The sequence below is a fragment of the Ornithodoros turicata genome, chromosome 6, assembly GCF_037126465.1.
Source record: "Ornithodoros turicata isolate Travis chromosome 6, ASM3712646v1, whole genome shotgun sequence".
Taxonomy (NCBI): Eukaryota; Metazoa; Arthropoda; class Arachnida; order Ixodida; family Argasidae; genus Ornithodoros; species Ornithodoros turicata.
The window spans coordinates 41,722,085-41,749,103 of record NC_088206.1 but is presented as its reverse complement, the minus strand read 5'-3'; the positions used below and the strand labels follow the sequence as shown (position 1 = coordinate 41,749,103).

The following is a 27,019-nucleotide window of genomic DNA, read 5'->3' as shown; positions in this document are numbered from 1 at the left end:
ACAAAAAGCATGCAGAGTTGAAAGCATAGATCGAGAAGTTGCCCGTCAAAAGGAACTCGTTACAAAGTTACCGTGTGAAAAAAACTAAGTTAATAACTAAGTTATTCAGCCCGAAACGTAGCTCGAAACGTTACAGAGTTACTTGAAAAACAGAACGAGTTGTTCCCAAGTTACTTCGGACACAAAATAGCACTACACAGGTGCAGTTGAGTTCGACCGAGTTGCCTGCGTTGAGTTTTCGTTTATGTCCAACAATTCGAACGCTTTACATCTTACTCCCTGGGGGCACGCGATGGTTCAGCTTCATTTCAATCCCAGGCGAAAATTTTTTGAACTGGTACCAGTTGAACTGTGTTATCGAACAGGGACCAGTTCAACTGGTCCCAGATCAACTGGTACCAGTTGGGACAACTGGTCCCTGTTCGATAACACAGTTCACCCAGTCCCAGTTGCAACCGGTCCCAGTTGAGACTGGGACCGGTTAGTAACCAGTTGTGCCAACTGGTACCAGTTGAGACTGGGACCGGCCACAAACCAGTTGGGCCAACTGATACCAGTTGATCGAACAGGGACCAGTTCGATCAACTGGTACCAGTTGGCGCAACTGGTTTCTGGCCGGTCCCAGTCTCAACTAGTACCAGTTGGCCCAACTGGTTTCTAACCAGTCGCAGTCTCGCCTGGAACTGGTTGCAAACCTCATTGTTGAGCTGGGACCGGTTGAAGTGCCTTCACTTAGAGCGGCCTGTTCAGACAGAGGTTAGCTTGTATGTAACTGCTGCCCCTTTGCAGGATCGCTGTTCCCAGCAACGGCAGATCCAAATAACAGCAATGCAAAATTGTATTTTATTTGTAGTCAAACATTACACATATTTTAATGTACAGGTAGCATAACTATAATGTAATTAAATTATAGCAGTAGATGAACTACAGAGTTACATGGAATAGAGAATACTTCATGGTTGATTGGTCCCTTGCTTGACTGCCTTGTGGACATCTTGAATCATTCAACAAAGTGTTTGAGATGTTCTTAATAGCACACAATGGATCGATATTTTCCTTTGAGCCCCAGCAGCTTAAGGTTTCTGGAAAGTTGAAAAGGCACAAGTGAATATGTATTCAATTACAACATGTAATTGTAGTGTGTGCCTGCACAGTCACTCAATTTGAGCGGTCGTGGCCCCGGAAAGTACGCTAATCTCTCAACATTTTCGTTGTGCAGTAGTTGGACCTTCCCCAAGAACACACTGTCATCCCAGGGCTATCCTAAGGTTGTCAGATGGGGACAGGTATGGCATCCCTAGGATGTCATAATCTGATCCTCAAAATGTCATAATACTGCCACTTTGGCATATGAGATGACATCCCCGAGGCTGTCCCTCGCCCATCCTCAGGGACCAATTTAGGACAGTTTAAGTACACATGGAGGACAATGCTTTCCCTCAATTCCCTGTTTTGATTTGTGGTCCCATGCAACGCGTTTGCGCTAGTATACGTCTAAAAGATGTCTAAATGTAGACTTTGGGAATGTCTATTAGACGTCTAACAAAGTAGCTCTATTGCTTCGTATCCGTCCCCTAGTCCAGCTAACGTTACGCTAAAATACAGCTAATAGCCGGATAATTGTTGGATCGATTTAGACCATTTTAGACCAAATGTCTAAAATGGGACGGTACTTATCTATCCACTGAGCCGTCATATAGACATGTATTAGCCATGACATCTAAAATTATACATATTTTATACCTAAATTTTGGCACTAGTGGCCCATGAATTGGTTCGTCCAGGTATATGTCACTGACATGCACATGCACTTACATGTGGTTCATGCACAGTATGTCTTACAAAGGCAACATGGATGTTGGTACAAGATTTATTTCTATGAACATACCGGGCAAACACTGACTTCCAAACATGTCGACAAGTCAGCAGACATTGTGAGCACTTCCCCTTATTGCACAGTCACATACCAGCAAATCTTGGTACTCTTCCAAAGCAGATAGTAATGTACATGTACACAAATCGCAGCACTTATATCACTGGTAGCTGCAAGTATTGCCTCTGTCTCTGGGTCCGTGCTTGAGTGCTCCAAATGCAACCAGTACTTTACACACGTGTGGGGTGGTAGACGGCTGGGGGTGGTAGACGGCTGTGGGTAGCAGGAAGGAACGTTTCCGAGGTACACTGAAAATAGAAAAGACAATGCGTGATATCATTATAAATGCCTGTATGTAAAAATGTTGCGTGCAGCTTGTTTACTGCAGAACTGCAATTTATGCATATTTTTTATTCAGGCACTATGCAAGTGTCAAGTATTTCCGTATCCATACATGTCGGATCATAGTTGCTCGCGGAGAACCCATTTGATTCCCGACTGACAATTCGAAGACGAAAGATGAGGTTACTAAAGGGACCGTGAAGTGACGCATCCTACTCGGCAAATCATAGTGTGCACACGTTAAAAATGAAATTGTGTGACTGAATCTGAAAAATAACCATTCTGACAGGCTGCACTTACATGGCATCAATGACATGAATCAGACGCAGTTCAGATAATCCAACTGTAACTGAAGCTCTTTTGCAACAAAGTATTTACAAGATACTCACACGAGCATCAGATTAGCGAACTCTTAGAAAACCAGCGATATTGAACAACAGCACAGTCAGATTAGAAAAGGTAATAGTTTTTGTTTACCTGAAATAGGATCGTAGCTGCAGCTAAGCCGAAGTGCCAACAAATGACCCACAAGACAGGCGTTGTATTCGTCACCTCCATTCCATGAGCCTGGAAGCACCTATAAAATACATGAAACCATGAGGTACCCGCGCCAGCATAATGTGTGCGGCTTTTGACAGCAAGATATCAAACGAAAGAACTTTTCAACGTACGCACTGTTTTAAAAGATGCAACTATCATGAACATGCTGCCCGTGGCAAAATGGTCACTGCACCCATATTTCACTGCAACACAGTCAGCACAGATTAGTGACAACAGCACAGAGTAGTGATAGTGAGAGCAGACAGCGTCAGATCAGCGAGTACATAGAACACAAGGGGACAACAGATCTGAAAAGGTAACTGTTTTCGTTTACCTAAAATGTGATCGTAGCTCCAGCCCAGCTGAAGTGCCAACAAATGGCTTACAGGCCAGGCGTAGTAATCGTGACCTTCATTCCATGACTCTGCTAGCACCTATAAAGATAATAAAGACGTAAATCCAACAGGTACCCGAGCCAAGAACGTATCCAAACGATTGAATCTGAACACACACATACGTCAGTCCCACATCTCCATATTGTTCGTCGCCAGTACACTGAACAGACAGCATCAAACGTAACCAAACGACAATCTTGTTAATACATTTAGGTCAGTCCCACATCCCAATTTGTGCTCATCACTCATTCGCAACATCATTCTGCAGAGAAAGAAAACCATATTCAGCTGCTGTGCTCCAGAGCTCTATCGCATGCATGCGATTGAGAACACAAGCAGGCACAAATCTGAAAGCAGAGGACAAGAAAGAAAGCAAACTCACCCCTGAAACCTGAAGTACAGTGAACAAATAAGGGACGTTGCCTCCCCGCTACAGCAGCGCGTGTTGTTACGCTTAACGATATCGCTCATTGCGTATTGGACAGGATGCCGGAACTGTCCAGTTGACCGACAGATTGCAAGAAAACGTACGCACGACGCTGGACAAGAAATAAACTTACTAAACTTCGAAACGCTACACAAGCGAGCGTCAGCTCCAGCAACTGAGCGAACAAGTTTGAACGCTGACCGTTGCGCTGCGCCGCTGGCGGCGCCCTCTGCCGATGCAGTTTCCAAACTGGCGCCCGAGGGCGTCTTCGCTCTTCGCGCTGTATGTTTTCGTTTCATTGCAGCACTCTTCTGCAGCCACATTTTCTTTTGCCTGCTTGAAACTTGTTCATGGGGTCAGTACGTGCCAACAACAGTTGAATCTAATCACGTTGAGCCTCACGGTTGCAAGACACACGATTTCTAGTCGCTCTGTCATGACAGCAGCAAGAACAAACTATACTTTGATAATATTTCGCAGAACACAGAGGCAAAGTTGTGTTATATCTCCAGTGAAAATGGTTGCATGAATTTGTGATGCAAGTCTAAATGTGGCCAACGTGTGACGTTCTTTCCAGGAGAAATCTTTCATGTATCATAGACAGTCATTCCTTTTTGCGGCAGGGGATTTTAAGCTGGGCCACGTACCCTATATTTAAGAAAAATGTCAGTCAGGTCCGAGGATCGGCCCAAAAACAAAACAAATGTGCTTAGGGAGTTTGAGCAGGTAAACTAAACAATATAATAGTTCTCGTCCTCCTAGCTACCCACAGGGACAGGCACAGGACGTGCCTGAATGGCTCTTCACGGACAGCCCGCGAGTGTTGTCCTCAGGACTTCCTGGGGATACACCTCGAAGGACGAGGACACGATGACACTGTGGGGACATCCTGAGGACCATGTGTGTTCTTGGGGTTGCAACTAAGAGATTCGCCGGCTTTCGGGGGCAATGAGTACTACTCTGGCGCACTACTCTAGTTCGACAACATCCGTGGTGTGAAGGGTCTAAAACACGAGAATGAACGAAAAAAAAGCAAAAACAAAAACATGAATGACAATTCAATTACTCGTTAAACGGCATGCACTTACAGGTGCCACGAATGTGACGCGGAACAAAGAGAAGAGGTTCTAGTGAAAGTAATATTTCTAAATGGTGCACAACGGAAAAGCACTTAAGCATATAGTACTCACGATAAAAAGCACTCTCCACAGTTGTAGTCAAGCTGTAATCCTATAACACCCACCCGCCGGCCGCTGGCGCTCATTGTACTATCGCACTGTCGTAACTTGAAGACAAATCCTTTAGATTATAAAACCAACGCCTATGTCACACATCACGCTAAGAACATAACGGGCAAAAATCGCTGTACACGCACGCTGCTAAGCAAGCGACCGTTGCACATTAAACGCATCATTCATCGCGGGAGCAGGAACGCACAAAATACAAATATAAGAGTTCCAAAATAACTTTCGTTAACAGGAACTTTACCAAAAATTTAAATATGATTATTTCTATTAATAAAGCTACTTTCTGATCGTTTTTATAACTTCGTCTTGCAATCTTCATATTAACCTGTCCTGGCACTGAAACCGAAACTTCCCCCCAAATATGTAAACTGGTCCAGTTCGAAGTGGCACCACCTCACTTCCAGTTGCTACCAGTCCAGCTTGAACTGGTACCAGTTCACTTTCCATTTGTCACCAGCCCAGCTTGAACTGGTTGCACACAGCGCCCGCTTGCCACCAGACCAGCTTGAACTGGTACCAGTTCACTTTCCAGTTACCGTCAGCCCAACTTGAACTGGTACCTGTTCACTTCCCAGTTGCTACCAGTTCAGCTTGAACTGGTACCACAAAGTGCCCAGTTGCCAACAGCCCAGCTTGAACTGGTACCAGTTTACTTTCCAGTTGCCACCAGTTTGGTACCAGTTGGTTTCAGTTGACCACCAGTTGGTGCGAACTGGGAACGAGCTGGTACCAGTTGACTTCCCAGCTCAAATTTTCGCCTGGGATAGCAGCAGTTTTTACTTCCTGAACAGAATACTGTCATTCACTGGACATCACGTTTTATGACATAAAATGCAGTGGAAGAACCGTAAAGAAAGCAAGGAAATAAGTGGACGTGAGTGAAAAGCAAATTAGTAACTTGGAACTTAGCTTAAGTTACCTGAAAAAGGAGTTCCTCTGAACGTTACCACGGCGCAAACGTTAAGTTATATAGTTACTAAGAAAAGGAACTTAGTTACAGTAACGAGTTACCTCGAACTCTGGTTGAAAGTGTGTATTTGCATGAAAATCTAGCCTCTAGAATCATGTTCCCTAGTTAAGAGTTTCAAGCGACGGTTGATGATTGGAATCAGTACTGCACGAAGGGCACCTTAAAGCTGCAACTAGTCCAATATATGAAAACACTCCTGAATTATGCATTCACATGCAGTAAAAGCCACTCCATATTGGATAGGACAATACTAAGATGGGCAAAAGCATATAAAGAAAAAAGTATTGCATGAAAATTGTGCATAACGTACAAACTCGTATTAGTGGGACATACAAACACACCAGCCACATGTCTCTTTGGTGCGTTCCAGCATGTTTACTTTACTTAGAGACAATAAATAATTTTTCAACTTCGAATGTCTACTCTTTATTCTCCCTGCTTAAGTTTGCGACAATATATGTTTGAATGCAGCCCAAATGAAAACAATGTGATCCGTCTGATCAAAGAAGATTCCCAGTGCGACAGCAGTATCGGACTGTACCACCTTGCCAAGGAATATACAGAGAAGGTGACAGCCAGGCCTCATCAGCGAAAGAAATTGTCAAGGTTGATCATATTCAACAACCAGTAATGCACTCTGCCCACTTACCTGGTTGACTGCTTCAAACTTTGTGTTGCAACTGGACTCGTGATACTTTGATGTTGGAGCTTTCACCACAAGACCTTGCTACTTAGCCATTTTATGAGTTATTCACTCTACCTCTAGTCATTTTGAACTGTCTTTACCGCCATTTATTTACCTAGCGCACATATTTCTAGTCGATATGTTTTTACCGTCATATAGCCTTTATATCACATATCATTCTAGTCCTTTGGAAGTGCTTTAGTGCCGTTCGGCATTTCGTGTCATAACTAGTCATATCTAAACTTCCTGTGCAAAGCATAATGTTTATACCCAAGCATATTAAGGTGGTTACATAAACAAACGTGCCAAACATTCCCTGGCATTCCACACCCCCGAGCAGAAAGGAAATGGGAGAAACACGAGAAGCAACACGCTGCACACGCTGACAGACGAAAAAGGAAACGTAACACAACAAATACAACACCACACAAAACCAGCAAATCACATAATCGAAGTTCAAAGTACAAAATTGGAATGACACGACCTCACACGAGTACAAAATAGACAGGAAATAACATGTATGCGACGGGATTTCACACAAAAAACGTAAGGAATCCAATCACGAGGGATTTCTGCAGCGGTCCGTGGCAAAATTTTAGCGAAGCAGCAAGGGAAACGCTCACAAACAGCAAAAGTTGTCATAGCTTACATGCATTCCAATGGGCTGTAATCGCTCTTTTGAGCACCGCAATATGGCGGCCGGTTGGCGTACCCTTTCCCGCGATACCCTCACCCATCCGCTATCCAGCCTTTATACATAGAGATCAGTGGTCCATTCTGGGCTACGCGTTGCATTTTTTTTTTTTTTTACCTGAGCACGAGCTCTTGCGCGTGCCATGTGTGCCCACAGTGTTAAGGTTGGTCCTCACTGATGCGTTTTAACGCATTGGCATGAGTTGCGTTGGCATGTATCCGTCAGCTACCATGGCAACGAGCCGACGAAGAACTACCACGAGCAGCAATGGCGGTTCCTGCGCCCGCGTCGACCGTGCCAGTTATGTCGTCAAATTCGTTAAGTTCTTCCAGCATAACAATGCAAGAAATGCTCTCCGTGGAAATTGAAAGGTATCCGCGGCTTTACGATAAAAGCAGACCCGAATACACGGACTCTATAAAGCGTGAAAACGCATGGCAAGCTATTGCTCCAACCCTGACGCTTCACGGTAAGTTAATTTTGTTGTTATCTCGAGAGACGTATGTTTCACAAACATTTAACCTCGTTCTATGTAATTGATCGCAGTGGAAGAGTGCAAAAAGCAGTGGAGGACCATCCGTGATAGATATGCCCGAGAAAACCGGCATCTAAAAGACGATGGACCAAGAAGTGGTGCCGGCTGTGATGAAGTTGTCACTTCAAGATGGGCCCTATACAAATACTTGGGGTTCCTCAAGCCCCATTTAAAGAGCAAAAAGTAAGTGTTACTGCAGCAATATTCCTCCTGAAACTAATCACAGCCAGCTTGTGTAACTACGTCCCACTTACGCGAGTGATTGTTAAATTTCAACTATGTTACTTGCACAGCAAGAACCATTCACATTGAGCACAAAGTTATGCGGAATTTTTGTCACAAACTTCTTCCCTACGGAATTACAATGACAAAGTGTAGACTGCACAGCTGCCACCTTATAGATGGCATTTGTAGGAAAGTGTACTTTCTTAGGATAACGTAGTAATATTTTCTTTATATAGGACATTTTAATGAAAGTGCTCGACAGTTGAAACATGGTCTCCTTGAAGTTGTGAATACAAAACTTTTATATAGCAAGCATTAAAAAAAAAGTAATCATGTTCTGTGAATAACCAGGTTAATAGAACAGAACACAGTGGACGACGGGAACTCTTCGGAGCATCACAGTGGAGCCACTCCAGAAGGTATCTACACCACACAGTGTTAGTGAAAGTAAGAATGCAGTAAACGATAGATGAGGTTAGATGACTACAGTAATCATATATTTACATTACAAGCAACACATAAAATTATACAATTGCACAAAACTAGTAAGTGTACATTTGGTAGTTGTCCTGCTTCTATGAGCATGCTTGTGCGCAGAATGTTGGTTTTTCCCATTAGCTGGTATTTCGGAAAAGATGCAAGCGTAAAAGTGCGGAACTAAAAAGTAGATAACTAAGTAATGCATTTTCGTATTACTCTTCTCAATCATTTGCTGTATGTATTTGCTGTTTCCATGTACCACAACATAATTTTGTACAATGCTTTGTTATGCAGGCATTCTCCTCTCAATGATTCATGAGGAGCCATCTGCTTCACCTGATGAAACAAGCAACGAAGAGAACACCAGCGAGGTGAGATCTCTCACACATAATTTGCTATGTGATACAGAATACCTATACAATACAATATCGCTGTCCTTCTCCTAGAGGAGCTCAGGCCAAACCTTTGAGGTGTCCGACACGTTCCGAGGATTGAGAAATCAAGAGGAAAGGAATGAATCGCCCAGCATTCGACAACACAGGCCAGCAAAACGGAAAACAGTGTCAGACACAAGTTACTTGACACAGGCACTGGCCGCAGCAACTAAAGAGATGGCAAGCGGTCGCAGCACACGCCTGCAGATCGATGCAGATGACTGCGATGCAATGTTTTTACTGAGTTTGAGAGACAGGTTTAAGGCCCTAACGAACAAAAAAAAAAAGGCTCGCACAACTACAAATTCAGAAGATACTCTTCGACTTGGAATTTGGGGAACATAGTGAGCAGGAACAATAAACTTAGAATTTACTTTCTGGTGATGAGTGATATATCGTGTCCTAATCCGACACTCTTTCGTAATACATGGTACAGCTAAAGACGACCCTCTGTAGACTGTACACGAACAATGCAGCGCTACTAAAGTCATGTTAATGCAGATGATGATGACACAAAGTTTTTATTGAACCACAGGGGCAACATGAAAGCACTGTCGAACGAAAAAAAAGAAGCTCGCGAATACAAGAGGTCCTTTTCGGCCTTGAGTTTGATGACAGTGAATGCAATCAATAAATACTGGTTTGAGATACAATATGCAACATCATGGGAACAAGGTTAGACACAGATACTCAGTTTATAAGTACTTGACAAAAACAGGACAGGACAAACCTGGCAAGTCTGTCTCCACAAAAGCAACCTCAGTGGAAGAAACGCTTAGACGTCTAACATTAACATAACTAGTACTCAAAGTGTTGCTGCAACACTCTCGGGTGACGAACCACGGAGAACTATCCTGTACTGCCATTCAACTTCACCAGTCTTTGAACAAAAAAAGTTTGCAAATGTGTTTCGAACTTCTTTGGCGTTCCCAGCATACATGTTACTGCCCTGACGTCGTGCACTAGCAAGGCTACCATCTTTTCGCCATAGTCCATCGTGCACTGTTCCATCCATCTCTTCATAATCAACATATCCTCGTGGGCAATATGGGCTAGCCCTCTCTTCTATGTCACGTGCCCTTAAGAAATTATGCAGGCACACAGTGGCCCAGACAATATCATGAATCGTCTCCAGCGATGCTTGAATTGGTTGTCTCAAGATCCTCCACCTGGAGACCAATATTCCAAAAGTCTTCTCCGCAATGCGACGTGCCCTTGACAAACGGTAGTTAAATACCTTTTTCTGAAGAGGCAGGTTAGTGCCGGGGTATGGCCTCATCAAATTTGTCATGAGCGGAAATGCAGCGTCCCCCACAACAACAAGTGGCATTTTGACATCCGACTCTGGGAGCTCTTTGTAAGAAGGAATTGAGAAGCCACCTGACTTCAGCTTCTTTCCCATTTCGCAGTCTCGAAATACCCCACCGTCACTCCAGGACCCACACTCCCCAACTTCTACCATTATAAACCTGTACTTTGCATCGCACAAAGCTAGCAAAATGACACTGTGGCTGCCCTTGTAGTTGAAAAATGCAGAACCCTCATTTGGGGGAGCCTGTATTGAAATGTGCTTGCCGTCTATGGCTCCGATGCAGTTAGCGAAATCCCACAACTGCCAAAAATCTTCAGCAATCGCCGTCCATGTTCGTGCTGTTGGTTCCTGCAGTACACAACAGAGCAATGTTTGACCACTCTCTGTAGCAAGTATGACACACATGGAACCACCACGAAACCTGCTATCTGCTAAAATTTACTCTAATAAGGATGCACGTACCGGCATGTAAATTGGCATCAATACCTTCCTCAACGCCTTACATGTGTCCCTCACAATGGAACTTGCTGCTGTTGTGCTAATTCGGTAATTCTTTGCGATTATCCTCATTGAAGATCCATGAGCCAGGTAGCTGCAACAAGAGCGTTTGAAAGGCATATTTAGGAAAAGGCTGAAGCAATGGTAGCCATATCAACACTTTTTCTTTTTTGAAACGGTCTACCCGAATTTAGTGGCGGAATCGGACTGCCATTTCGGTTAAGATTTGATGGCTGTCGCTGGAGATTCAAACAGAGGTGAGGAGAATGCTATAGCCATAGGTTTTGCACACTGGTGATTGGAGGTACGTGGAAGACCGTCTGACGTTATTACCGTAGTGTGAAAGATAGTCGTTCCTCTGGGGAGATGGACTCGCGGAACTGCGTGTTCTGGCGCCGAATTAGTGGGTCCACCAGGGAACCGATGGTGTCAAACCTGTGAAATTCCAAACGTGCGTTTGCAGTAAGGAGCATAACATTACGGGTGTAGAGACTACTTCAGCTTAGTGTGGAACCAAGAAATTGAGAATGACATACCTTTCTTCTGACATCCTAAAGTATTCGAAGAAGTCCTTATTACTATCGCGCATGTCTTTCACGAGGTGGTGGTATTCACCGTACGGCTTTCTTTTGCGCAGAATGCTCCCCACCCATGTTCTGGTTTGTTTTAACTTCTGCTGTAGGAGCAAGGCAGCGGAGGTGTACTGCGCTACAGCGGCCCAATTTATGTTGTCGGATGTCTCAATATAGCTCTCAAGAAAGCCAGCGAAAGCATCACTGAGCGTTTGGCCTTCCATATCTGCCATATCGTGGAGCAACAGAACGCGAAACACTCGCTCAGCATGCGCAGAAGCAATGTGGGGGCGTTGGTTGTTGTTAATTCGGCCGACGGACGCACGTCCATACGTGCTAGTGTGGACATGCCGACGGATGACCTTGCGTCTGCTACGTCGTGGAACGCACGGGCATGTTGCACGCATCGGTGCGCGACGCAACAGGGAGGACCAACCTTTATTGTCGTGCACAGGACGTTCTCTTCCTTATCTCTCCTCCTCGTCCCTCCCCGAATTTTTCCTCCTCCCATATCCTCGTGCAAATCTGTTAAGTCGGCTTTCTTGCATGGTTGTCTGCTATCCCGCGAAGCCGGCTTTCTGTGTCGTGTCCCTGAATTCTGGTCATGCTTCAGCTGATGGCGCAGGCTACTAACCGCAGCAGGCGATATACTGCAGTGTTCTCTTGTGCATGCCGTCTTATTGCGGATCTGGCAAGACTTTTTAGGGCTTTGATGTTAGCGGTAGACAATCGCTTCCTGGCGTCTTTGCCCTCAGCAGTGGCGAATGTTTTAGTATCCTTTGCTAGGTTATGCAGCCGTTTGGTATAGTTTTTTACCATGTGATTGACGCATTCTACCTTTCTCACTGAACGGCCGTAAGGAACCTGTTCCTGGACTGCAACGAAAACACTGCCATCTCCGTCTCCAATCAATGTAGTGTACCTAAGGCCCTACGTTTCTTCACTTTCTTTGAACCTCTGTACAATAATGTCTCGCTCCATGGACGTTGAAGACGATTTCCAGTTGCAAGAACACGCGTGGGGTAGAGGCTCCTTATGCTCCGACTCAGCGCGTCGACAAGTTGTGCAGAACTTGTTGCGTACTCCGATGGAAAGAATCTTGCGCGTGTAACGACCGACAATGACAGCCACCCCGCTATTCGCATTGTACCCATGGCCGAAAGATCGCCTGCTCCATCCATCCTCCATCTACAATGACTGTGACCAATGACCAAATGTTCCCAAAGTCGTCGGGATCGCGACACTCCTTCCGTTGTTTGGCAAGCTCAGCCTCTTCGGCCGCGGCTCTCTTCATGGAGTCTGATGTCGCTGATTGAAGGTTTTCCCCAACTTTGTTCTCACATTTCTGGTAGAGCTTACGCGACAGGAATGGGAGGCCGACTGATGCTGTTAGTTCTTGAGCCTGCGTGTACCCGATCCCGATGGAAAGGCATCCTCTAACAAAATCAAGATTTATGCTGTCGTTTGTGGCGGTCACTTTTTCCATCCACACGAAGTGAGTGAAACTGCACAGAGGTGACTTGGAACAACGATGCTCCAGAGTGGCGAAAAGCCCAACCCTGACTTCTTTGTACAACTGTATCTCACCACAATATAGACAGTTTTGCTGGTGGTTCAAGGCAAAAAAGAAAGAAAGAAAAACAAACGATTAGTATTAGTTAATAATATAAAAATATGTATGGAATAGAAGAGGTCACCCTGTACATTGTTCCAAAATGCATTGTTCTCCAAAAAGCTGTCCACGGGAACAGCTACAAATCTGTCGCAGGCGCCTGTTGTTTTTCCATTGTGACCTCCTTATATCAATCATTGATGCCTTTCATTAGTGCAAAAACAGTACGGAAGAATAAGATTACTTCGTGTTCACTCATTTTCCAGTGCACTTGAAAACGTTCACACATTCCGTGAACTTCCCATTCCATCGTCATTCCATTATTACGTGTGTGCGTGAGTGTATGTGTCAAGCAAGAAGACCGCTTCGTTTCATCATTTATTTTTTATTTATTTGTTTTGTGTTCCACTATTCTTAAATAGACACGCACACGCAAAATGAGGTCAGGCGCATGGCACGTGAAATCATAGCGATAGTGCGCCACTGTGCAGCATGTATCGTCCCAAGCAGCACAATGTACTGAAAGTCGAGTGCAATAGGGGTGGACGGTATGTGTCTTATCAATGTTCTTTAGTTTCACGAGTCTGTTCAAGGTCTTCCACCTATCCGTCCACCCCTATTGCACTTGACTTTCAGTGCATTGTGCTGATTGCGGTGTCTCCAGCCATAGTCAGAATGTAGTGGTTGTTTGGTTCCCCAAATTCGCTATCTCCAACGCGTGGGCAGTAGAAGAGAAAGCCGGATACCAACATAGAAAGGAGACATGACCAGCGACTATGTCCGTTCCTAACTTTATCGTTGCTCATAAAGCCATATAGGTGTGATTCCAACTGGGACTGCAGCAGACAGGTACAGAATACTGTGCTTTCTCTGTAATACGCCACGCGTAGCTACTTGATAGATTTGTATCGCCCAATCCGCATGCTGTAAATGTGCACAATGCACCCAAATTGCGAAGAACGAAAAATCAGACACAAGTTGGTCGCTCGGTTTTGCTCAGTTCCGTCTCCCCAATTAACGTCTCTCATTCTGCAAGCAAGTCCAAATGGATTATCACTTCAAGCCCTTCGCGAAACGGTCAGCAAAGCTGCGAAGCGATGACAAACTAGCCGAGACGATCGAAGCAGTTGAGCCAGGCCCCCGCAGGTGCCATAGAGCCCATGGATTGAGCAAATTTGCACAATCCTGGGCATGCAATCAATCAAATCATCAGGGTTTGCACCCCACGTGACATAGAATTGACCAATCAGTGATACGTTGATTTTGATTGTTCTATGGTCACCGTTCGTCTATATCCTGGCTACACTGCTGACTTTTGGCTGCTCTTGAATCTTCGTGTCGGCGTTCGTTCCTTGTACATACGCCTGTAAATATGCTTGTAAATATGCCTGTAAATATGCGTGTAACCTCTTAATTTAAGTAATTTAAGTAAGGCCCTTCAACATGGAACAGTTGGTAACGGTAAGATGCCATGCCACTGTATATTGCAAGGCAGAAGGATGTACCTCGACAAACCTCAACAGCGACCATTCATTCTTCAGGTTTCCCGACGACGACAGGTATGCACGCACTTGCTCTATTTGGTTATCTTTGACCTTCGGAGTAGTGCTACCCTCCGTTATCTTCACTGTTAGCACGTTAACTTTGTACCCAAAAGGATGGGCCCGAGTGAATGATTGGAACTAGACGACTCGAACTGAGATACAGTAGAAGCTTCGTTTGTTCCTTCCGTGCCGATAAGTTGTCACGTCGGCGAGTAGTTGATTTCGTATCCTACGCTTATTCAGGAAGGCGGTATGGATAACCTTTGTTGGACGCCCCGAGCTCGCCAATCTCCGACCTGCGCAGCTGAGAAACCTGAGGCTGTGTGCCCTGCACTTTGCGCCTTACTGCTTCAAGAACAGACGAAAAAACAAAGCTGAAGCGGTCAGCCATACCCAGTCGATCAACGAAGGGTACTCCAGTGCAGCCAGGTGAGGCACAATTCCTTGTCAAGTGAAAAGTAAACAGTGAACTAGGTAGAGCAGCTTGGTCAGTCATAAACATCTCAAGGCTTCCATTGCCCTAACTGTAAGCCCCAAGTTTACTGTCCAGCGATACTCATACTTGTATACTCGCCAATTTCAGGAGTTGTACGTGCGGGAGACTCTGCAGACGTATTTGGTGAACCCAGCACATCGGGTATCGTGTTTTCTCCTGCCAGCTGTGGAAGTTCAGAAGACAGACAGGCCCTACCACACCTTCCAGCGACACGACTACAGAGTGCACCTGTCACTGCCACTGAAGAGCTTAGTGGTAAGTCACTTCTGAAGAAAATCAGTTAATTCATCTGCTGTACACATGTGGGGGCTACACAGAATATGGGAGGTTAATACTCATGTCTTCTGACGTAGATCTTTGGGCTTTCCTTTTGCTCCCTTAGAAGGGAGTTGGAGAAGTGGTCAGTTGGTATGAAAGCAGTGCATCATCTGTTGCTTCTTTTTGCAGAGGCTCTCTCTGGCTGCTCAGACAGTACTGCAGGTTCTCCGTCTGCAACGCCTGGACGGGATATCACCTTCCCCCAGCAGCACGCAGCGCGTGGCAGTAAGTTCATCTTGCGTTCTGTCAATCTTTACTTCCAGCACATACAAAGTGTCCTGATAGGTTGTCAGAGGTATGGAGCACCGAACCTATTGCTGGCATCAACACTGCACCACAGAATTAGTTATAATGAAAGGAATTGTCCATTATTGTTTTTGTGTCTCAAGCTGACGAATAGTCTGTGTCACCATTAATAAAATTACGCATCACATGCTCACATTGGCATACTTGCTGCCTTGAGGCACCATGCCCAGCACCAGTGCCTCAGTCTCACCGGGCACAAGCATTGCTGACTCCCCAGACGTTTCGTGGGAAGACCCTCCTCCGCCTATCACTTCCCTCCTTGACCCCCGCTGTAAGTTATACAAGAGAAACGTCGAGTATTCTGATTTAGAGGTTTACGTTTTTGTGACTTTCCCCTTCCTCTGACTCGTTGCTATGTTGCTTACTTTCTGCAGAACAATACATATTTTGAGTAAGTACATCAATATGGTGTAGGTGGTGTACTTGATGCATAACGAGTAGCATTGATTTACCCTGTGCTTGATAGGCAAGTTTCATTTGTCAGACATATTGGGCTGTTTATAATTGCCTTTGTTTTTTTTAGGTATTTTTGTGGACTCAGTCGCTCCAACCTCCACACCTGGACGTCCACATCAAGACAGGACAGCAGGAACAGCCTCCCTCATTCGGAAATTAGAGATACGAAACGCCAACCTCAGGAGGTCCCTCTTTAAGCGTAGATCACTGTTTCGCTTCGGTGGGTTGTCAAGGAGTGAGGTGGTTCAGGGTGCGTCACAATACCTGTCAAAGGGGGCTCTTGACATATTCCGCACCCAGCTGTACCTGCAGCCCTTGAACAAGTTTGGGCGTAGGTGGCCACGACAATTCAGGGGGTAGCACTTAACTTGCACTTCAAGAGCCCTCCGGCGTACCGCTTCATGGGCAAAATTCTGGCTTTGCCATCAGAGAGTTCCCTCAGGAATTGGCTCAAAGAAATTAACATGGAGCCTGGAGTCCTGCCTACAGTCCTTGATGAACTGAAGGAAAGATTCGTAGGGCTACCTCTGATATTTGACGAAATGTCTCTGAAGGAGCATTTGCAGTATGATTATCGATTAGACCAAATTTATGGATTTGCAGACACAGGAAAGGAGAGGAACCCTCAGATGGCAAATTCAGCATTGCTTGTTGTGCTCTCGGGGATATCAAGATCCTGGGTCCAACCCTTGTCTTACCTCTTTTCGAAGTCAACTGTGTCAGCAGATACACTTAATGATTTGATTCAAGAGCTTATTTGGCAGCTTCAGACAATGGATATCATTGTGAAAGTGGTTGTATGCGACCAAGGTGCCAGCAACATTGCATTGTCAAGAAAGCTTGAGATTTCCCCATCAAAGCCATATTTCACAGTTAATGGCTCCAAAGTATACTTTGTTTTTGACCCACCTCACCTGATGAAAACTACACGGAACCTTCTGTTGAAGCATGATCTTCAGATTGGAGGTTGTCAACAGAGAGTTCAGTGGTCTTTCATCAAGGAGTTGTATGAATCAGACTACCCCTTAACGACTCGATGGGTACCCAAATTAACATACAACCACATTCAGCCTTCACCCTTTAGTCGTATGAAGGTTAAACTTGCAGTGCAAGTGCTAAGCGACCGAGTTTCCACTGACATCGCTACCATGATTGGCATGGGGCGTATGCATCCAGCAGGCATTGCGACCTCGGAATTCCTCCTGAAGATGGATGTGCTGTTTGATTGTTTGAACAGCTCATCTATCGAACGACGTGACGACAAAAAGATGCGATATGCTATGGAGGAATCCACCAAGCATCAGGAGTTACTCGAGTCCGCTGTCCAATGGATTGCACGGTGGAAGTTCGTCAGTGAAAAGCAACCTCCTACTGTAAGGGGATGGCAAATCACAATTCGCTCAGTGCTTGCATTGTGGGAAGACCTTCACCAAAATTTTGGTTTTGAATATCTGTTGACACGGAGGCTTAACCAGGACCCCCTGGAGAACATGTTTGGGCAAGCACACCCTCGTGGGGAGACTCTCGAATCTTCCCAGCAGAGGGAATTGTGAGGCTGATACGACTGAACTCCTGAAAGAACTTCTGCGTATGCCGGTTTCCTCAACTGCAAACATTCCCTCTGAACCATCTGGCTCACAGCAATTGTCTGCAGCTGATGAAAGAGAGCTTCAACATGTGATGCATGCTGTGCAAGAGCCACCTGATATTGTGGAGGCTAATGCATACGCGGGAGAAATGGTACACTCCTTTTAAAAGAAATCTAAGTGCAGTGAGTGCCCAAACTTGTTGAAGGATGTAGGTGAGGGACTCCAAAGAGCTGAGGGGTTGCTTGCATACTTGCAAAGCAATTCTGAGGCGTCTGGTAGTTTCTCTTGTATGCCATCAGACTCCCTGTTCCAGTGTGTGTCCAAGGCACAGAGACTTGTGTAAGAAGAACTTAAAATTGCTGCACAAAGGAAAAGAATAAGGCAACATATCTTGGACACTTTGATGAGCCAGATAGAAGGTCCCTTTTGTAGCATCACGTGTCAGGCTAGGTTTATGTTAATGCTTGCTTTGAGCGGAATATATCAATACATACGGCAAAGAAAGAGGGAAGCGGGAGAAAATGCACGCAAGCTAGCTCAGGACAGGAAGCGCAAAAAGCTTGCACCGTCGTGATAACAGTCTGAGCTTCAGGCAGGACACGGACAGAAATGAACAAGACAGGTCACTCCAGCTGTTTTGTTTCCATATCCTGCCTGAAGCTCAGGTTTCATTCTCCTGAATTTTTACCACCAGCTCACCTCCGTCATTGTCTCAAGCATCATCGTCTTCACTCACAACTTTTCTCATTTTTGTTTTCGAATGTTCTGGGGCTAGATATTCAACTTTTTGCTATCCCGTAATGCTTGCCCAGTGCTCGGTTGAGTGTGCAATGTTTGGAAAAGAGCTATACCGGTCGTTACGTGCAGTTCAAGAATGGCCCCAGATCTTAATGAACAATGCTGTTAATTAACATGTTCTTAGTGAGCAATCGAAGCATAACTGAAGCAGTAACTTAGTAAGGAGAAGTGGTTGCTCAGTGCATGGTAAATGATGCGCTAAACACATCATTCGTTTATTGATTTCATTGACAAAAGAAGCTCAGCTCAGTATTGATGCTGAATTGTGCGAAAGTAAGTGTCGTCGGACACATGTTATTGCATGTCCAGGGTCTGGACAGTCTCCTCTGAAGTAACCTGTTTCCAGCTGCTTTTCCTGACACTTCCCTGTTTTTGGTCGTTTGGCACCATTTGACGTGTAGGATTTGTGTGAATCTTGTACTACCTCCTTGCTTGCCAAGGTGGCAGGAGTTGCACGTACACAGTTTTGAAATCTCGTTGCTGAGGCACTCAGTATCCACAGCGTTTGACATGTCCCGTGTACATGAAATTACTCATGCTATACCTTGATGATATGCCAGCAGCATATGCAGTCTTGCACATCGCTCATCCCTCGCGGTTGAACAGTTAACAAATTTGAGCTGTACACGTGTATGGCTCATAAATCTCATTGTACTACTTCTAGTCAGGTTCTAGTGAAGTTTCTCTTTTTGTTGTCACAGATTATACCTTTGATACTGCTATATGCTCACCCCACCACAGCTGTGGAAGTTCATTGACATCTGATGCAACTGTTAATGTTTCTGCAAACTGTTATAGCGTGTTCCACATGCACTGTTGTATATATTACACTAATCTTGGATTCAGCATCTAGCATAATCTTGTATATAGCGCGATATTTGCACGGCAGGACCAAGAGTCTGCCTTCTATTCACAATTGCACGCACATATATGTACGTATCAAGTAAAACAATCTGCACACCTATTTTTGTATATAACAAGTAATGTGCTGAATGTACTCCATACCAGCCGTTCATACACACTGACCTCCATTGTCGAAGCTGTAGACAGAAAGTTAATTACTCTGTTATGTGCATCCTTTCCACCTTGTGCATACATTCTGTTCTGTGTCTCCTGCCACCTCCTGATATTCTTTGTCTGTTGTGGGCCTTTCTTCACTTTTTTAATAGTAAATACCTTGTGTTTGCAAAGATTAAAGTTGTTGGTGCTTCTGAGTCCTTATGTGAAGTTACTTTTTCCATTTCTAAACACAAACTTCTCACCATTAATACTTTGACTGGCAAGCAGAAATGTCCATCACATGCTCCATGGTATACAAGGTGCCTGTTTCTAATGGAAACGGCGAAAGAAAAGTGGCTGCGTTTTCGCAGCCTTTGTGTTCCAGACAGGCAGTACCTTTTATGTGCCTCCTGTTACTAACACTACCATAAGGATGAGTGGTTTATACAGAAAGTCGGGGCTGGGTTGTGTCGCGAAAAACTGGGAGGGGTCATAATTCATCAGGGGTCAGAAAGAACGTATCTAAGGCGTTGTTCAGGCGCAAGACTCCCAAGGGGGCAAGGTGAAAAATTTGGGAGGGTGTGAGCAAAATTTTAAGGAATGTAGGGGGGTCTGCATAAATCACTGACAAGAATGGCGAACAGCGCCAGCGTACTGGCGAAGATTTTAACGTACAGTTTATGAAGAGTTTTGTTTTGCCCATAAAAATACACACTTTCTGAATCACTCTTAAATTATTCATAGATGACACAATATGCTATCGATTCATGATCCCTCAGAATTCTACGTAACTGCCCCAGCGCGAATATGCCCGTCAGGATGGTACGTTATAACACTAGCACTGTAGTAGAGGACTCTAAATCTAGCAATTCTTACTCGCGCTTGTACTGTTCACTCTCACGAGCCTTTTTCATTTCATTTCCTACTTTTTGATTTCAACATGTATCCAAAGAATATACTGTTGCCGTGAAAACTTTATTTGTTCGTGCACTTCTCTGTACATTCGTTGATTCTTGTTCCGTCAAATAAAACGCTGTTTCGCTGGAAGCTCGCTCTTGTCTCTTTCAGTCTGCTATTACGAATCATCTTACGAATAGTGAACGCTAATAAGCAGCCGCCAAGCCCCAAAGGTAGCCAAAATCCAGCAATGTAGCCAGATCAGGTACAAATGGTGGCCAGAGAGCAATCCAAATCAACGTATCACTGATTGGTGAATTCTATGTCACGTGGGGTGTAAACCCTGATGATTTGATTGGTTGCATGCCCAGGATTGTGTGAATTTGCTCAATCTATGGGCTCTATGGCACCTGCGGGGGCCTGGTTGAGCCATACACGCCACATCTCGAACATGCGCCACCACTAAAAACAATAAAAGCATCGACAAATGTAGGAGCAAACGATATGTGAATCACAACTCAAGGTCAGGTCGCAACCCGCTTGCTCTCAAGCGCTCCGCGCTGACGAGGAGGAAACCGTCACTTACATATAGGAGAGCAAAGAGGGTGAAAAAAAAGCGAAGAATAAAAAAAAATAGGTGCAATAGCGGCGTCAGGAAAGTTTCTCGTCTGAAACATATGGAATTGAGAGCAGCAGTTGTGTGAACAGCCCCATACACATAAATATGCCCGTGCTTGGCCCATGAAAACTTGTGTGAAACCGGCCTCGTTGCCACGTTCCCTCCGAGCGAAGGTTTCGGAAAGACCGCCGCGCGAGAGACAGAGGACAATTTCCTCCAAAGCCACTGCGATCTGCGACACATGCGCAAGCGGGATGCTCCGCCCCCAGCGCCGAGGGGGAAAAATATGAAGAAAACAATTTCGCGGTGGTGCTGCCATCCCTCGATGGTAGCGCGCAAACAAGGAGCGGAGGGGACCGCCTTAAAGGAGCAGTCTAGAGGCCCACAACTTTGTTTCTGTTTTTGGTCAGTATGGAATGTTAGGCGGCCGAAAACAGTTTTCCCACAACTAGTGCAACCGTAGCGAAATTGGGGCGCCTGCAATAGCTCCCCGAACCTCCCGTGCGCGAAACACCCTCCTTCGCCTTCACGATAGGCACGTGATGAGCGCCACCACGCGCGTCACTATGTGACGCAAGTGGAAAGGACGCTCCTCATTGGACCTGGGATCACATGATCGAGGTGAGCAACATCGCGCAGGCCGGAGCGTCTGCTACCGCTTCGGAGACGCCATGCGTTCTCCGGCTACGTGATGTCCGAAACGGAGGATTTGAAGGCTGTCCACGACACAACCACGATTTTTTGGGACCGCACGGGAAGAACCACGGGAAGAATGAGTGGTGCAGCCCGAAATTAACTGCGCTTGTGCTTACCGACAGTGTGCAGCCTGCCCGACCGTTTTCATTGCGCAGTTGGTTCACTGGCAACAGGTGGCGCCACAATACCACCGCCATCGCTTGCTTTCTGCTACTGTGAATTCTGAGATTGCACAGAAGCCACGGATATATTGCTCTTGTGATCGTAATCTTATTTTCTCAGACTGCATATATGCTTTGTTTTTTTTTTTTAGAAAACGTGATATAAATCATATAAAGAATGGAAGTCAACAAGAAACAGCTCACAATGTTTGTAGCAGACGGTTTTTCCTACGAACGAATGAGGGGCTCCCTACCACCAATGTCACAGTAGAGTGGGTGTGGTCTGCAGTTGGAGCGCTCCGGCCTGTCATCGCGGCAGCGATTTTCCAAATTAATTGCACCGTGGTGAAACAACTTTGGACAGAAATATTTTGTGGGAATGCTTTTCACATACTGCTTTACAAGATGACAGCAGTTTTTGGCCATGTTAGGTACCACTTTAATGCTCCTTTAAAACTTTCCGAGTACCTGGCCGTGCTTTTGGGCTTTGAATCGCGTACCCCGGTCACGGAGAAGGACGCCACGCGCTCCTTCGAGGTACTCCTCGAACCCCCGTTTCATAACGTAATCGTCTACACGGATATCGTGGAACCCACGTACATGGGTAGCGTGAAAAAAAGATACTAAATATATTACCCTTTTATTACGAGAAAGACAAGCACGTCGTCACCTACACGTTAGATAACACCCAGTATTTTAACCTGTCTCAATTCGAAATTCCCTCAGTGACGATTGTTCTCGCGGACGAAACGGGAAGACGTTTGCCGTTGCGGTCCAAAGGTAGAACCAATTTAACGTTGCATTTCCAATGTGTACCGCAATTCCCCCAAAATAATACCCGTGTACATGCGACCCCTTTTCCAACGAGGGGGCGGTGTGTTGAACAACATATCCAAGTTGATCGTTCCCATCTGGCAGCAAATAAAACCGATCGCCAAGAAAACGTTGAGCCCTTGGCGCGGAATTTGGCCGACGGCGAAGGAATATCGCGCGCAATAAAAAAGACGGCCATAGCAACGGGGAGAGACGTGCTGGATTTCATGGAGGGTTCTGGAAACAACAACAATGGAAAGAAATGTCGCAAAAGACAACAAAAGGTGCCGAGACATGACGCACCTGCAGATATCTTTGGTACGACGTGAGGGGCACACATCCGCTGTGCGCTCCGTCCATCATGGCGTCAACGAAAGACAAAAAACAGTCGCAACGGTCGCCGCTCTGTCTGACGAGTGACGTGATGATATTCGAACCCCCTTCCATTCAATACGGCGTGGAAGATACTTCGTACCAACTCTCTTATCCGGTCAATGGGGTAAATAATACACTGCTCAGTGCTCAATACAGTGATCAAATTTTCCATTCAAAATTTGCAAAGGCACACTTATATATCTACGGCAGCTTCGTGTCCTTGACCGCGCGCATTGTTCGCGAGGACGGGGAAGAAATGGACGAGAAAAATGTCGTTTTCCCAATAAACCACCTGTTGAGTGGCATGTTTAAGACGGTCACCCTTTATGCGAACAACATCATATATCATCATAGTACATCATTGTACATCATCATATACAAGTCGGCCCAGAACCCACCAGAATGTTAGCTAGACAGTAGTGTAACGTTTTATTCAACGTCGATGGTATCATCGCCGTATGCGACATCGCAAAGAAGAAAGGCGCGAAAGACGGAAGGCGGGGCGGGCAAAGTACAGACGACACCGTCGCAATGCGAGTAGTACGAGAGCGATGTAGCGACTATAAAAGGTGCTCTGGTTCTACGCCCAGTTGGAAATCTGTTGCAAGTGGATCCTCTTTAAAACCACTTGCAAGTGGTTTATGAAACAATTCCCACTTGAGAAACCACTTCAGCCAGACCCCTTTGAGATCCACTTTGAAAACCACTTACAACCATGTCCACTTTGGAAACCACTTGTAAGTGGTTTATGAAACAATTCCCACTTCAGAAACCACTTGTAGTTGGATCCACCTTGAAAACCACTTGTAACCAAGTCCACTTTGGAATCCACTTGCAAGCAGATCCACTCTGGAAACCACGAAGTGGTTTCCAGACTGGATGTCCTTACAAGTGGTTTCCAGAGTGGAAAGGGCTGCAAGTGGCTTTCTAGGTGTATCCAGCTCCAACTGGTTTCTGAGGTAGGGATCACTGCATAAACCAAACTAGTTGTAGATGGGGAAAGAAAACATTTCTTGCTGCATAGTGTGTACATGGAGGAAGAAATGACACTGCACGTGGTAAAGCAGGGAACGTTAAAACAGCATTTGCAGTATTTTGTTCAGTACATAATCACACAACATTAACGTGAACCTGAAGGCGTAAGTACAACAGTGCTTACTTCAGTGCAGAACACAACATATGTACTTAACTGTCCAAGTTAACTCTACAAACTCACACTCCCAGACCAGAAATCTTATTCGGTTTAAGCGGAGATCACATACACAATTTTCATTGAAAGTGACCAAAATTTCTCATTCCGAATCGACAGTTTAGGACAAATACCATATTGAAAACAACACGAATTTAGTGGCTTTCAATGAGAAATCGTTTTAAATGTGAATGTGAAGTGGAACCAGTCGCACAATTGGAGGTATGCCTATAGTTTCCCATTGGCCAACAGCATCAAGGATTTTCGCATTAAAGTCACACTGAAATTCTAATTTCCGATGCACTTTTTGAATGCGCAGTGATTATTCTGTTGCATCAGAAAGCATGTTTTCGCTGTAAAAATGAGTTACACAAAATACCGTTCCTGCGTGAACATTTATTCTTACACACATAAAAATACAGTAGATGTGAAAATATTTAAAGTGGCAGATACAACTGTGAAAGTTATTTGTGATGTTTTTATAAGAGCGAGTATTCACCAAGCGGTTGAAAATTGCTAGCAGGACATAGAAATGCCAAGAACAGAAACCGTAATAAGCACTTACATGTTGTGAAGGTATTCTGTCAATCATCAACACACACCATAAATCCACAATGAGAAAGTTCACAGAGATGTCTCCCCATGTCCGAACAGTGACGACGAAAAAAATGGCATGAAGCTTTTTTTCGTAGGAGATTTCTAATGCCCGTCCAGCTTGCCTTTCTTGCGTGAAATTTAAGTCCAGCTTCGTTGAGAATCCGTTTTGTCCACCTGCCAAATGCCGACGCCCCTATGCCAGTCGCATCGAACGAGGGTAACCTTCAAGTAATAACATTTCGAAAGATAATGCAAAAGCTGCTGGAACAGCCGCATGTCAACGTATGTGAGCAGCAAAATATACTACATACCGTTGGACACAGCGCGTGTGGCAACACACTGAGAGCACGATCCTCCCGTCAACGGCCGCGGTGCCTGCGAGTGCAAGGGTAAAAACATGCACAGCGGTGTTGAAAAAACGGGAATGCTTGATAAATCGACTACTGACCTTAGAGGCGGATAAAATCCTCGAAATCAAGCACGAATGACGCCAAGTACTTAAGAGCGACCGCGCACAACCCGATGCTCCAACATTTCGTGAGAGACTGGAGAGTAGAGACCGTTGGCGGTCCCGGCCGGCGTCCCCCCTCGCTTCTGGAGGACGAGTCGACATACATCCACTGATTGTTGTACGGAATGCATTAAAAATGGCTTACAGTAAGAGGTGAAATAGCAAGGTACCATGGCACATGTACTTTTGAGGATAATACGTTCACAAACATTTGAAATGACGCGAACTATTTTCAACTCGCACGAGCCACGATGTGGTGCGCCACGGAAATGTATTACGATGCGCCCTCTTGGCGATATCGCGGCCGACGTTCCTCCTCGGTCGATTTGTTCGGAATAAATTTTAATTTCAAGTTTTCATTTAAATTTCACTTGCAATAATTTCGATACGGTTCGTGTGATGGAATTTCACTTGTTTGAATTGGTTTGAATTAGTTCTTCCTCAACACGAACACGAAGCGCTACTTAATTATACGTATATTATCCTAATCATTTTTTCTTTTTCCTGCCAATAAATTCCCCAATCATATATTATTACTTAATTTGAGAGTGATGATGTACCGTTGTACTCGACCTCTCGATCTTCCATCCTGAACCACTCCGACCTCAAAGTGGGTACATTTCTGACCACTTTGGCCCCTAAGTGGATCCGTTCTTGACCTCCTTGGCTTCTAAGTGGATCAATTCTTCACCACTTTGGCCTTAAGTGGATCCTTCCTTGGCCACTTTAGCCCCAAAGTGGATCTCTGCTTGACCACTTTGGCCTTAAGTGGATCCCTCCTTGGCCACTTTAGCCCCAAAGTGGATCTCTGCTTGACCACTTTGGCCTCCAAGTGGATCCTGCTTAGACCACTTTGGCCTCCAAGTGGATCCTGTTTAAACCACTTTAGCCTTTAAGTGGATCCTGTTTAAACCACTTCAGATTCCACTTTGTTTTTCCAACTGGGCGACGATTGATCGAAAGCCCATGAGGGGCATCCATCCACGACGTGAGCCGTTTCGTGGAGCAAAATGTAAGTTGACCGGTTCTGCTGTGTGAGCGTATTCTATGTCTACTGTCACCGCATGTCACTAAACACACAGGGACTCCTCCAATCCTCTCTCATCATCATCAGTCTCAAGCGTTCCTCAACTGAAGCGAAAAGTGAGCATTGTTTCGTGAGGGGGAATCTCGTACTGATTTTGTGCCACACTGTCTTGAATGTCAGTACAACCCCATCGAGGCCATGCTCGAGGCCGTAGAAATAGAGCACGAAGCTAGAATAGAGAATCTCGGTAACAGTCCAGTCGTCCTTTCAGACGACGACGACAACAGAGTTAGTAGTCCGCCTTTGTACCTGAATACCTGTACCTGAATACCTGAGTAATACCTGAATACCTGAGTAATACCTGAATACCTGTACCTGAATACCTGAGTAATACCTGAAACGGACGACGACGAACCCCTAGATGTGCACGACAGTGCAGACGAATTGCTCATGTGGGAAGGGGATCAGTCGTATTCAGATTTCATTCCTCTGTCTCGTAGGGTTAGAGATGAATCACCAGATGCAAGCTCAGAATTTCGAAGGGATGAGGACCCCGTCGATGGTTGTAGAATCGTTGAATTACGAGAACACGTCGTAGAGAATCATCCCTCCGTCACGGAGAGATGATTCCTTCCTTTTTTTTGTCACAGATGAGGCATTTGATGGAACGGCTACTCGGTACACGCTTCTCTGTTCCCCACACGACGACAACGTCGATGATTTGCGACTCTATCTACCGAGCATAGCTCCAGTAATCACGCGCGTCCTGGAAGCATATCCCATGCCT

At 45.3% G+C, this 27,019-nt stretch overlaps 1 protein-coding gene and 1 long non-coding RNA gene across 3 annotated transcripts in view; one reads left to right on the top strand and one right to left on the bottom strand.

Moving 5' to 3' along the window:
* The window catches only part of LOC135397915 (uncharacterized), a 420,422-nt gene that overhangs the window by 315,849 nt on the left and 77,554 nt on the right, over positions 1-27,019 (top strand). The gene's annotated exons all lie outside the window — the stretch shown is intronic.
* Positions 2,643-3,736, bottom strand: LOC135397909 (uncharacterized). Of its 2 annotated transcripts, XR_010423871.1 has the most exons (4): positions 3,533-3,736; positions 3,273-3,412; positions 3,090-3,189; positions 2,643-2,792 (listed from the first exon to the last, which is right to left on the bottom strand). It is a non-coding gene; the product is annotated as an uncharacterized LOC135397909 (long non-coding RNA). The 2 variants fall into 2 exon arrangements; XR_010423870.1 differs by having other exon boundaries at positions 3,090-3,412.